The sequence below is a fragment of the Cololabis saira genome, chromosome 5 (genome assembly GCF_033807715.1).
Source record: "Cololabis saira isolate AMF1-May2022 chromosome 5, fColSai1.1, whole genome shotgun sequence".
Taxonomy (NCBI): Eukaryota; Metazoa; Chordata; class Actinopteri; order Beloniformes; family Belonidae; genus Cololabis; species Cololabis saira.
In genome coordinates this window covers 44,716,368-44,730,376 of record NC_084591.1, presented here as the reverse complement: position 1 = coordinate 44,730,376, position 14,009 = coordinate 44,716,368, and the positions used below count along the sequence as shown (strand labels likewise).

Here is a 14,009-nt window from a genome sequence, read left to right as displayed (position 1 = left end):
GCTGCTGGTGTTGAAGCCATTGGTGTCTGATGGTGGAAGCTGCTGGGGTTTGGTGGTGGAAGCTGCTGGTAGTGAATCTGCTGGTGTTGAAGCCACTGGGGTCTGATGGTGGAAGCTGCTGGGGTTTGGTGGTGGAAGCTGCTCGTAGTGAATCTGCTGGTGTTGGAAGCTGCTGGGGTATGGTGGTGAAGCTGCTGGTGGTGAAGCTGCTGGTAGTGAATCTGCTGGTGTTGGAAGCTGCTGGGGTATGGTGTCGAAGCCACTGGGGTCTGGTGTTTAAGCTGTCATTTGGCTGCATGTGAAAAGGTAGTAATCCCCTGTTGCAAAGGGAGCTGCTTGAATCTGGTGGTGAAGCTGTTGGGGCCTGGTGTTTGAAGCAGCTGGGGCCTGGTGGTGAAGTTTCTGATAGTGAAGCTGCTGGTGGTGAATTAAATGAAATGAGTTCGGGTTTTGATGCACCTTTAGATAATTATTACGTTGACTTTTTGTGTGGAGACCATTGTAGGTATTTTCTACTGAAGTCTACTGCTCCCTGCTCTGCTCCCTGCTCTGCGCCGTCTCTGCGCCGAGTCTGCGCCCACTCCGGCGGTGTGCGCGGCGCAAACCGCATTCTAGGTGAAAGCCGCTTTGCGCCGTCTTGCACCCTTGCTGCCGCGGCAACCCGGCGGCAACCCGGCGGCAACCCGGCGGCAACCCGGCGGCGTGCGTCCACTTGCGCCCTATGCCGCCGCACAAACTCAGCGGCGTGCGCCCTGTTGCGCGCCACCGACCTCGGCGGCAGACCCTGCGCCCTTGCGCTGAGGCAGCACATACACAATGAATGGGAAACCCGGCGGCGGCTGCCGCTGTGCGCCCTCTATGAGCAGCTTAAGAGCGCACCCCACGTGGGGAGCGATTTACTCGTAAACCAATCATATTAAATGGGTGGATACACCTGCTGTTTGAACTGCGTTCGCGTCGTTCACTTAGAAAAGTGATTCAATATTTCGAGTTGGTGGAATAAAGAAACAAGACAGCAACATGGGATGGAGAGGAGATCACTGCTCTGCTTTTCTTGTGATCTCGGTAAAGAAAACAGCGCGATCGGAGATGGTTTGTCGGGCCGTTCAACCAGAGCTGTCTGGAGACTGGAGAGCTCTTAGTCCTGTTGATGCAACATCCCTCCATTCATACTGACGACATAAGACATAGACACCTGAGAATGACTCCCCCCGCCGCAGCGCCCGCCCGCGCACCCTCCGGCCAGGGGAGGCCTGCTCCACCGGAACCGGACACCCCCCCCCCCCCTGGCTCTGTTGCCAGGCAACACCTGCCCTTGGGTGGAGCCTGTGTTCCCCCAGTTGCCAGGCAACATGAACAGATGACCTACATGTGACCTAAGCAGTAGTTCTAGTTCTTTATGACATCATCAGTGACATCACAACATCTCTGTTGCCCTTTATTACACAGAACCACAGTTCTTTACTTCTGCAGCTCGGCGAACACAACAAGAGCAAGCAAACCTCTGCAAACCAGTCCGGTTCTTAGATTAACGTCGTAGTTAAAAGAGTAAACACGCATCAGTCCAGTTTCCAAGAAAAGGAACAGATAGAAAAGACAGACGAGAAGACGGAGCAGCTGATCCGCTGGCGAGCAGCCAATAACAGCCTGTTCACAGGCAAGCGCAACGCTGCTGTGAAAGGATTTGAGTAAGTTCAATGAAGCAGCTAGTGTATGCCAGGGTTCCGTATGATCTTTAGAGAGAATTCTTGGTTAACTATTAGGTCCTAGATTGAAATCTAAGTGGCCTAAAAGTCTTAATTTTGACATGATCACTCATGTGCCCTGCTCTTTCTTGTGTGATCTTGATTAGACATTTTCACGGATTAGTGCAACACAAGAGTCCTGTTACAGCAGTTATTTCTCTAATGGTCAAGACTTTCTAATATAGAATATAACTCTATGCCCCACTCGTCCCCTCTCGCTGCTTTGGTTTGGGGCTGTAGTGGTTGTGTTCAGGGTGGTTTCTATGTCCATTTGAGGTGTTTATGGTTGTATTGCATTCATTCCTGTGCTCCCTGCACGGGGTGTGGTTTAGGGTTGTTAATAAACCACAGCCCTTGCTTTGGTTTGTGTGGTTTAGGGTGATTAATAATGGTCAAGAAGTAGTTTAGGGTTGTTAATAAACCGTTAAAGGTTGTTCATAAACCTTTGGGTATGGGGCCGTTTGGCAGGCATTTTGACTTAAAATTTACGTAAATCATAGCTTCATGAAATTTGAATATGTTGTAGTCCGCAGCGAGGCTAGTTTTGAAACATTTGAATCATATCTCTATGATAACCTGTTGCCTAACAAGAAGCATCCAAAGTCAAATGGAAATTTATTTTTTAATTGAACGTTTAATATATCAAAAACTGTAATAATTGGCATAATGAGGTTGAAAGATCTTTTGCTCCGAGTGAACCGAGTCTGGAAACATTTGAATGACGTCGCTACGATAAAGTTCGGCCGAGCAATAAGTGTCCGAATTTTCACCTTTTTTTCCGCTTCTTAGCATCTAGCGTTGCCACGGTAACAATGTGTTGATGTGCTATGGCTACCAGGCTACCAGGCTACAATAACGGATAGGTTTTTTTTTCACCATGGTCAAAAGCCCCATCCGAATGAATGGGGCCATTTGGCATGGATTTTGCCATAAAATTTCCTTAAATCATAGCTTCATGAAATTTGAATATGTTGAAGTCCCCAGCGTGCCAAGTCGGGGAACATTTGTAAGATGTCTCTACGATAACCTGTTGCCTGGCAACAAGCGTCCAAATTAAAATTTAATTTTTTTTTAAATTGAAAGTTAAATATCGCAAAAATCGTAATAATTAGCATGATGAGGTTGTACGGTCCTTTGGTGCCAATCGGGCCGAGTGTTTGTAAATTTGAACGATGTCTCTATGATAAAGTTCGCCTTTTTTTGGTAACACTTTTGACTGAGAAAAGTAATACCCATCGAGGCACGATGGAGACGCATCTAACGATATGCCATGCATGGGTGCACGTTGCGGTCTGGGCAGCATTAAAAGATGGTTTATTCACATTACGGACGAAAAAAGCGTGCGGAATAAGAAGAAGAAGCAGAAGAATAAGAAAAGGGAAACCTTTTCTGTAAACTAATATATCGCTTTCATTTTTGAGGTTTTCTCAGGCGTGTTTTATTTTTTGGGGATTTTTTTCTTCCATATCAGAGCGGGGTCATGCTGTACACCCGCTGGTGTGCAGTGGGACTTTTGCAACTTTAGCTTGTTTGCAAAATCCTAGCAACATGGCCCCTTTGGGCCATTCTGGACGATTGCAATATGTCATGCAATTGGCATGCCCATAATAACTTTGCACATTATTGTGTTTGCTTCAACACTTTCTTGAAAGAGACTGGCCTGCAGGGAGTCCTCACCCCTGCCTTGTAACAATGGGATTGTTGTTCCTAGTTTAAGGTGGCCAGGGGACACATTTGAGGGTGACACTGTTGGAAAAGGGATGCTGGTCAGTAAGACATGTTTTGTGAGACGTTACTACAATAAAGTTATGAGTAAGCATAGATATTGCTTTAACCGTCCATTCTGTATGGTTTAGGGTGAATACAAACAAAACAGAATGAAACATGGTGGCAGCGGTGGCAAAGTGAGTGACATGTTGATGAAGACAAGTGCCGGTAACAGCTAGCTAACAAGTTAATTAGCTGCAACGAGGTGACGGAGAAAGAGCAACAGATGCGCAGACAAAAAACTGACGTAGAAATGGATGGGCTGAAACCTCCGGCGATGCTTGTTTTAGACTCCAACAACATTGCGAAGACATGCAAGAGTTGGAAGGAGGAATTTACACTTTATATAGACCTCAGCATGCCTGATGCAGAGGAAGTCACGAAAGCTAAGCTATTCTACTATCTCATCAGAGAGACCTGGAGAGAGCTACTTCAGACGTTGAGCGACGGAACGTCTGTGGGGAAGAAATGAGTGAAATGATGGCGTTGTTTGATGGACATTGTAACCCTAGTGAAGGAGACTGTGGAGAGTTACAAATTCTTCATGTGCAACCAAGGATAAGAGGAAAATATTGACAGATATGTCACAGATTTAAAAATGCAGGCCAGTAGCTGTAATTTTGGAGACATCAGAGACTCATTGATCAGAGATATGATTGTATGTGGCACAAATAGCTCTACAATGAAAGATTTAGAAAAGAGAATCTGACGCTGAATAAATGTCTGCAGATATGCAGAGCTGCCGAGCTGTCAGCAATGTAGAATGATTGCTGTTATTAACCTCCAGAACCATCATTCTTGGTGATGTCATTAATGACAGTGCCTGCTTCTGATGATGTGACATGGAGTTTTTGTTGGCTAGGTGTGTGTTATGTGGCTCGTTGGTCTAGTAGTATGATTCTCGCTTCGGGTGCGAGAGGTCCCGGGTTCAATTCCCGGACGAGCCCCACTGATTTATGCAATTGGTGGTTTTCTCCTCCAAGTAGTATAGATTCAAGACTGTAGTACACTGCATTGCTTTACCTTTACAAACTCTCTGTCTGAATATAGTAGGCAAATGCTGCTAAAAGCGAAAACATCTACCTCTGCTGTGGCCAATGTCATACGGCCCGACACTGTGTTTGTCAAACCACAGCAAACAGAACTATTTTAGACTGTAAATCATGCAAGTGTACTATGGAACCCGAACACAAAACCGAAAGTTATCTTTGGTGGACATTTAAAAATACGTAGTGTTATATCAAAGGCTGAACAACTTGAACACTTATTAACAGACTCAAATGTTGATTACTTGTGCCTCACCAAAACTTGGTTGACACCTACTACTACCCATTTGTTTTTAACGTCCCAGGATATAACGTGTTTAGACGTGACAGAGTAAAAGGGAAAGGGGGTGGGGTTTTGATTTATGTGAAGGACATTATGCAAAGCGAGCAAATAAGTACACCTGCAAGCAACCTGGAATGTGTAGGGGTATAAATAACATTATTCCCTCAAATGTCTTTTGCTGTCTTTGCTGTTTATCGACCTCCTGCCACTACAGATGATTTTCAAATGATGATGATCAAATTACAAACATATGCACATAACACATGCAAACTAGCACATGTGTGGGCGCACAGACAAACACAAACACACACACAAACACACACACACACACAGTGGCACATCATCATACTAATGAACCCCGACCTACAGTAAATCCAAGGTTTCATGTTTGTGCTGGGATACATAACAGCAAGTCAGCAACAGACAGAAAAATTCAACAACACAATCGCTTAATAGAATAATGCTGTAATAGTGTCAAGAAAGCTATTATTACAAATGAGAGCCGTTTATGTCAAAAGGCCGTGTCGGGTGTGTTCATATGTCTGCATGTTGTTGCTCTACTGTAAAAATGCTTCTGTACCTTTTGCCAATTGCTCTGCACTGACTTCCCCTGCAGCAGCAGCAGGACTGGTGTCATCACCATCACCAGCAGCAGGACTGGTGTCATCACCATCACCACCTTTGAATAGCAAACATGTGCTTACAGTGTTTTTCATACACTATAGTTCATACAGGAAGATAGTGTAGCCTATGTCTCACTTGATTTGGCCTTGTATTCATGTACATAATAATGGAATGATTATATCCCATTTGTTGCACAAATAAATAATCAATAAATATTAATTATGATAAAGTGTCTTGTAAATCAGTCATTTTAAAATCTCAATCCTTATTTTAATTTCAAGGCCAGGGCTTATAGGCTACATATTTACACTGTGTAGCCTGAAAGTTTACTGCAACTTACTTGCAGATGCGTCTTTGCTGGGGGGGGGGGGGGGGGGTGCTGAATAATAAATCAATTTTTGGCATTTGGCCATGTCATCCTCCAGCGCCTTTTTTAACTCTCTCTCCCTCTCTGTGCTGCCTTTTCTCTTTTTTTTTACCTGGCTGGGTGTCAATTATGTGCCCCTGGACTCGTCTCCTCTCCCGGTCCCCTCGTTACACACACACACACACACACACACACACACACACACACACACACACACACACACACACACACACACACACACACACACACACACACACACAGACAGTTGGGGCAGGTGTTAATAGAAACAAACAAATCATCTTGCCCTCCTCACATGCTACTGGCCTGAGTGGCCTCTGATTGGCCGGGCCTGACTCTCTAACTTAGAAAAAAAGTCAGATAGCCGGCGCACCATATCGGGATCATATTGCTGAATCAGTCACGTGGTGCAGCCAGGCGGCGGGGCGTCTGACCTCATCGCGTTGAGCCCCTGAGTGAAGCAATCCTGCATACCTCAGAGTTTCTGTTCTGGGGAAGGTGAAACTGTCAGACAGTTGCTATGAAGAGGACGATGGCGCAGCAAGAAAACCAGCTCGACCCAGTTAAATTCTCTTGTTCCATCTGTTTGGATCTTTTAAAGGATCCGGTGACTATTCCCTGTGGACACAGTTACTGTATGAAGTGTATTAAGGACTTCTGGGATGAAGGAAGGGAGAAACTCCCCAGCTGTCCTCAGTGTCGATGCACGTTCACCCCGAGGCCTGAGCTGGTGAAAAGCTCCATGTTAGCTGATTTAATGGAGGACATGAAGAAGACTGGACTCCAAGCTGCTCCTGCGGATCACTGCTATGCTGGACCTGAAGATGTGGCCTATGATGTCTGCTCTGGGAGAAAACTGAAAGCTGTCAAGTCCTGTTTGGTCTGTCTGTCCTCTTACTGCGAGAAACACCTTCAACCTCATCACGATTCATCAACATTCAAGAAACACAAGCTGGTGGATCCCTCCAAGAACCTGCAGGACAACATCTGCCCCTGTCATGTTGAGGTGATGAAGATGTTCTGTTGTACTGATCAGAAGTGTATCTGTTATCTCTGCTCTGTGGATGAACATAAAGGCCACGACATATTCTCAGTTGCAACAGAAACGACTGAGAGGCAGAGAGAGATGGAGGTGAGACGACAACAAATCCAGCAGCAGATCCAGGACAGAGAGAAAGATGTGAAGCTGCTTCAGCAGGAGGTGGAGGCCATCAATCAGTCTGCTGATAAAACAGTGGAGGACAGTGAGGAGATCTTCACTGAGCTGATCTCTCTCCTCCAGAAAAGAAGCTCTGATGTGAAGCAGCAGATCAGATCCCAGCAGGAAACTGAAGTGAGGAGAGTCAGAGAGCTGGAGGAAAAGCTGCAGCAGGAGATCACTGACCTGAAGAGGAGAGACGCTGAGATGAAGCAGCTCTCAGACACAGAGGACCACAACCAGTTCCTCCACAGCTGCTCCTCACTGTCACCACTCAGTGAGTCCACACACTCCTCCAGCATCAGCACCCGTCCTCTCAGCTACTTTCAGTATGTGACAACAGCTGTGTCGGAGGTCAGAGGTCAACTACAGGACATCCTCAGAGACATGTGGACAAACGTCTCACTGGCCATCACTGATGTGGATGTTTTACTGTCAGAACCACAAAGAGAACCAGAGAGCAGAACTGGATTCTTGAAGTATTCATGTGAAATCACTCTGGATCCAATCACAGTAACCACAGGCTGTTACTGTCAGAGGGGAACAGAAAGGTGACTATTATGAACCAACTTCAGTCTTATTCTGATCATCCAGACAGATTCACTACATATCTTCAGGTCCTGAGTAGAGAGAGTCTGATTGGACGTCATTACTGGGAGGTGGAGAAGACAGCAGGTGAAGTTGATGTAGCAGTTTCATACAAGAATATCAGCAGATCAGGGTTTGAAAGTGGATTTGGATTTAATGACAAATCTTGGTCACTATATTGTAATTCAGGCAGTTATGTATTCAGGTACAACAACATCCAAACCTTCATCTCAGGTCCTCAGAGCTCCAGAATAGGAGTTTACCTGGATCACAGAGCAGGTGTTCTGTCCTTCTACAGCGTCTCTGAAACCATGACCCTCCTCCACAGAGTCCAGACCTCCTTCACTCAGCCGCTCCACGCTGGAGTCTGGCTTTACTATAATCCTGGAGTCTGGGATTACTGCCATACTGGAGCCTCAGCTGAGTTCTGTAAACTCAAATAAGTCATGAATATAAACGTGTTTCCTCTTCGTGTTTTTATTGATTTTCTTTTCTTCTCAGAGACGATCATCTCAAACAATGATGGAGATGGAGGGACGTTTTTGTTCTATAAATTGATGTTTTGTTGTTATTTCCTCTTTTGGAGGTGGAAGTTGTTTTTTTGTAGTTTCACCTGGGATATATTCATAATATTAACATCTTTTATTTCATTATAAAAACATAGAAATAACCCTGTATTGTAATTGTTAACTGTTAGTTTTGATGTGTTTTTATGATATATTTCTGTTTTCTTCCACTTCTTTAATATTATTTGTTCTTTTATATTGCACCAATCCCCACAACAAATTCCTTTAGTGTGTTAAACTACTCTGATTGTGATTCTGATTAACTCCACCAGACCTTCTTCATCTCTGATATCATGTCTGCATTCAGACTCCTTTCCTCCTTTCATTAGCAAACCAAATGTTCTTGTTTTCTAAAGATAAAACTATTTTCCAGACATGAGAACAAAGTAAATGATTCCAGAAATGTTATTGACAGCAGCAAACAGTTCAGTAAAGCCTGTAGTTGGTGTAAACTAGTGTTTTGGGGCCGGTAGTCATCGCTGCAGCTGCAGGACCAGACTAGATCTGCAGATCACATGTTGTTGATGTCTAAATCTGTTGAGGATGTTTCATGTTTAACAATCTGAATATTTAGTGAGAAATAAAACTTCTGATTTTCTGAAAAAACATTGAGATCTTCTTTTTTGTTGTTTTGTAGAGAAGTCTTGCAGGAGAGTTATGAGATATGAGGAGATACGGAGAATTACAAGAATTACTCTTATTCAAAACACACATTTCAAGGCCGACCCCCGGCAGCACCGCTGTCAGGTCCAAACTGACACCCTCAGTAACTTGGCTAAATCTGCTGGATATTAGCAAGAGACAGAGACATCAGTTCAGGTTAAATACTGGCGAGGAGAGAAGTCAGAGGACGTGCAGTCCCAATCCTCCAAACGCCTCTATCCATCTCCGCTTCGTCTCCTATTTTTATTACTTTGGGAAAACCCTGGTTACACGAGCATGAGCAGCATAAGGCAAGGCAAGGCAAGGCAAGGCAAATTTATTTACTGTATATAGCACAATTCAACACAAGGTAATTCAAAGTGCTTTACATTGACATTAAAAGCGGCAAGACATAATTAGACAGTAAATAATTAGACATAATTAGACAGTAAATAACAAATAAGATTGAATAAGATGATAAGAAAAGAAGTAAAATAATAAAAAGCACAAACTGTTAAAAATAAGGGCAGTAGAATACAGCAGGTAAGTTTAATTTAAGAGTAGCTTGAGTAAACAGTAATGTTTTTAGGCCTGATTTGAAGGAGCTGACAGTTGGAGCAGACCTCAGGTCTACAGGAAGTTTGTTCCACCGGTGAGGAGCAGAATAACTGAACGCTGCCTCACCTTGCTTGGTTCTGGTTCTGGAACCACAACAAACCAGGTCCAGATGAACCTCAGGGGTCTGGGAGCTTCATAGGAACTAACAGATTCAGATGAACCTCAGGGGTCTGGGAGCTTCATAGGAACTAACAGATCCAGATGAAGCTCAGGGGTCTGGGAGCTTCATAGGAACTAACAGATCCAGCATGTATTTTGGTCCAAGACCATTTTTGTAGACCAGCAGTAAGATTTTAAACTCTATCCTTTGACTCACTGGAAGCCAGTGTAGTGATTTCATGACTGGTGTAATATGGTCCAGTTTCCTGTTGTAATGTGGTCCAGTTTCCTGGTGTAATATGGTCCAGTTTCCTGGTGTAATGTGGTCCAGTTTCCTGGTGTAATATGGTCCAGTTTCCTGGTGTAATGTGGTCCAGTTTCCTGGTGTTTGTAAGGACTCTGGCGGCAGCGTTCTGGATCAGCTGCAGCTGCCTGATAGATTTCTTGTTAAGGCCTGTAAAGATGCCATTGCAATAATCCAACCTACTGAAAATGAATGCATGAATACGTTTTTCCATGTCTTGTTTAGACAGAATCCCCTTAATTCTAGCAATGTTTTTTAGGTGGTAATGGGCAGATTTAGTGATAAACTTTAAATGGCTGTTGAAGTTCAGGTCTGAGTCAATAATTACACCAAGATTTCTGGCTTGATTTGTAGCTGTCAATGACATGGAGCCAAGGTGAGTGCGGATCTTTGCCCTTTCATTTTTAGGGCCAAAAATGATCACCTCTGTCTTTTCTGCATTTAGCTGGAGAAAATTCTGGCACATCCACTCATTGATTTGGTGAATACAGTTACTTATGAGAGTAGGGGACTGTAGTCATGTGGTGACACTGAAATATAGAGCTGTGTGTCATCGGCATAAGTATGGTAGGAAATGTTGTGATGTTCCATAATCTGAGCTAGCGGTAGCATATAGATTTTGAATAGAAGCGGTCCGAGAATGGACCCTTGAGGAACCCCACATGTGATCTTGGTTCTCTTAGACTCATGGTTTCCAATTGACACCAAAAAGGCCCTATCTTGTAAGTAAGATTTAAACCATTAAAGCACAGTGCCGGTAAATCCCACCCACTTTTCCAGTCTGCTGAGAAGAATGTTATGATCAACTGTGTCAAATGCAGCACTCAGATCCAATAATACCAGAACAGAGGATTTGCATGCATCATTATTCAGATGAATATCATTTAAGACTTTGATGAGTACAGTCTTAGTGCTGTGGTGTGGCCGAAATCCAGACTGAAATACATTAAAGAGGTTGTTTTGCATCATAAAAGCATGGATTTGCTGGAAAACGACCTTTTCAATGATTTTCCCCAAAAATGGCAGATTTGATATTGGCCTATAGTTACTAAGTGTTGTAGCATCCAGATTAGATTTTTTTAGAAGAGGTTTTATTACTGCAGTTTTCAAGGCCTGGGGAAACTGGTCTGTTTGAAGAGAAGTATTTATTATCTGCAATACATCCGGAGCTATGCAGTTTAAAACTGTTTTAAAAAAGTTTGAAGGCAGAATATCAAGACAGCATGTTGGGGGCTTTAATTTTGAAACTTTTTCTGTTAGGGTTTTGTAATTTAAAACACTGAACTGTCCCAGCTTTACTAGACAGGAGGGCCAGAGTGTTATCATTCCTGAGGTGGAGCACATTGCTTGTCTTATCTGTAATATTTTGTTTGTGAAAAAGTCAGCAAAGTCATTACAGGTCTTTTTTGATATCAGTTCAGGGGGGATTGAGGCTGCGGGGTTTGTCAGTCTTTCTACCACAGAAAACAGTGTGCGAGCATTATTACTGTTTCTATCGATAATCTCTGAAAAATACGATTGCCTTGCATTCTTCAGTTTCTGGTTATAGTTGCGAAGACTCTCTTTATAAATGTTGTAATATACCTGAAGTTTGTTTTTGCGCCACTTGCGTTCTGCTTGTCTACATTTCCTTCTCTGTTCTTTAACTAGTGTGGCGTTTCTCCAGGGTGACTTTTTCCTCCAGGACAGAACTTTGGTCTTAATTGGGGCGATAGAATCAATAACAGCCATAACATTGGAACTGAAACTGTTAACAAGGTCATCAACTAGAACTGAGGAAAGGGTTGGTGATGGTGTAAACCCCTGGGTGAATAATGCACAGGTGTTATCATTTATATAACACTTTCTGATTACCTCTGCTTCACCTTTCATAGGATTGGCAACGGTGGTCATTTTGAACAATACACAGTAGTGATCAGACAGAGCAACATCGTTCACCACAACCTCTGAGATATTAAGACCCTTGGAAATAATTAAATCTAAAACATGTCCTCGGTTATGCGTTGAATCTGTGACATGTTGGCAAAGCCCAAAATTATCCAGAATATTTAAAAGTTCCTTAGCACACCCATCTTTGGGATTATCAACATGAATGTTAAAATCACCCACTAAAACAACACAGTCAAAATCCATGCACATAATTGACAGTAGTTTGGCAAACTCATCAAAAAACCTTGCATCATATTTGGGTGGGCTGTAGATGGTCACTAAGATTGCTCGACAGGGGGATTTTAACTGAATGGCAACATATTCAAAGGAATCAAATTGACCATAAGACATTTTTTTGCATTGGAAGCTGTCCTTGACACAACATTAACTGTTTGCCTGTCCCCAAACCTCCTGTTCAATTACCTCTAAAATGTGGCCTGTTAAATGTCCGCTCCCTCTTCAATAAGTCTTTTATTTGCAATGATTTTATAACTGCTAACTGCCTAGACTTTTTTATGGTTACTGAGACCTGGCTTACGCCTAACGATATCAGACTTCAGACTTCAGACTTTTATTGTCATTATACAAGGCATACAACGAAATTAAAGCAGCACGGAGTGGTGTTTTCCTTCAGAAATTGAAGTAAAAATAGTAGAATAAGTATAAAATAAATGAGTACAAAATGAAATAGAATAGACTCTGTATACAAAATGTTCAACAGTGCAGCAGTGCAAACATTATTTGTATCAATGTAGACTTAACAGCATGACTATAACAAGATAGACACAGAAAATAACTCCTATCAAAGTCAATACATCAAATAAGTAAAGTAAGTGCTACATCAAGAGATAATTGGTTAGCAGAAAATAAATAGATACAAATAAAAATAAGGAGCACCGTTATGTATTTATCCCTAACAACTTAAAACTTGCGTCCCTCCACTATATAATCACCTTCAGGAGCCTTTAAAAAGTTGACGTATTTGCCCCACATTGCTTCATATAGATCCAGTCTTCCAAGATGTTTATATGACATTTTTTCGAATGCTTGCAAAACTTGTGCATCTCCACAGCCCACTCTTGAAGAGAGGGCACTCCCTCCGTCTTCCATCCCCTGATCAGTATTTGTCTGCCAATCATGATACTAGTTTGGACATAACGTTTAATATGTTTATCCTGTCCTGTCAGGACTGAATGATCACCCAAAATAAATAATCTAAGGGGCTAAATGGCATTTGTATCTCTGCAATCTGAAAACAGATTATCATAAATATTAGTCCAGAATTGTTGGACACATGACCATAAAACGTGAACTAAACTACCTTCCTCAGATTTACATGGCCAACAATTTGATGTGGGTAATAATCCTGATCTAAATAATCTGGAGGGAGTCCAATAAAAACCATGTATAATTTTGAACTGAATGAGGCGTACTCTTGCATCCCTTGAAACTACTCTAATATTTTTACAAATTCTGTTCCGATCTTCATCACTAGATGTCAGGTTCAGATCCCTTTCCCATGTCTTCTGCAGGGCTGAAATGGGCCCGTTGCCAAGAGTCTGAATCATCATAGAATAATAAACCACTGCCTAGTGTCCCTTTCCATAACTCTTTATAATTTTATCTAGGAATTCTGCATTTTGGGGAGCCGAAGCACCAGACCCAGAAATCCCCATGCTGGGCCTTGTTGATGACCGCTCTGGTGTTCTCAGTCCAAGAGAGGTCAGCTGAGATGATGGAGCTCAGGACCCTGGAGCTGTTCAAGGTTCAAGGTTCAAGGTTACTTTACTTGTCACACCAAATATATATCAGACACACAAGGAATGAAATTGTGTTTCCCTCTCATCCACAGTGCAATAAAAGCAGGTAAAAAAAAAAACAATAAAAACAATACATACAAACAGACAACAATAGTGCAACAAGTTGTGGCAATAAAGTGCTATGAAGAGTTTCAGTTCAGTTCAGGTGCCTTAGACCAAGGACAGTGGGACCAGACTGGGGGGGAGAGCTGGCAGAGAGCTCAGCTTCCTAACAGCCTGGTGGACTAAGCTGTCCCTCAGCCTTCTGGTCCTAGCCTGAAAGCTCCTTAGTCTCCTTCCTGATGGCAGGATAGTGAAGCAGCTATAGGTGGGGTGGGTGATGTCCCCTGCGATCTTGAGGGCTTTGTGGGTCAGGCGTGTGTTGTAGATGTCTTGGAGGGATGGAAGGGGGGCAC

General features: G+C 43.0%; 1 non-coding gene and 1 pseudogene across 1 annotated transcript; both read left to right on the top strand.

The window, feature by feature from the left end:
- Positions 1-4,387: 4,387 nt before the first annotated feature.
- trnap-cgg (transfer RNA proline (anticodon CGG)) lies at positions 4,388-4,459 on the top strand. Its single transcript has one exon. It is a non-coding gene; the product is annotated as a tRNA-Pro (tRNA).
- Positions 4,460-6,382: 1,923 nt separating this feature from the next.
- On the top strand, positions 6,383-8,305 carry LOC133444806 (tripartite motif-containing protein 16-like; annotated as a pseudogene).
- Positions 8,306-14,009: the final 5,704 nt, after the last annotated feature.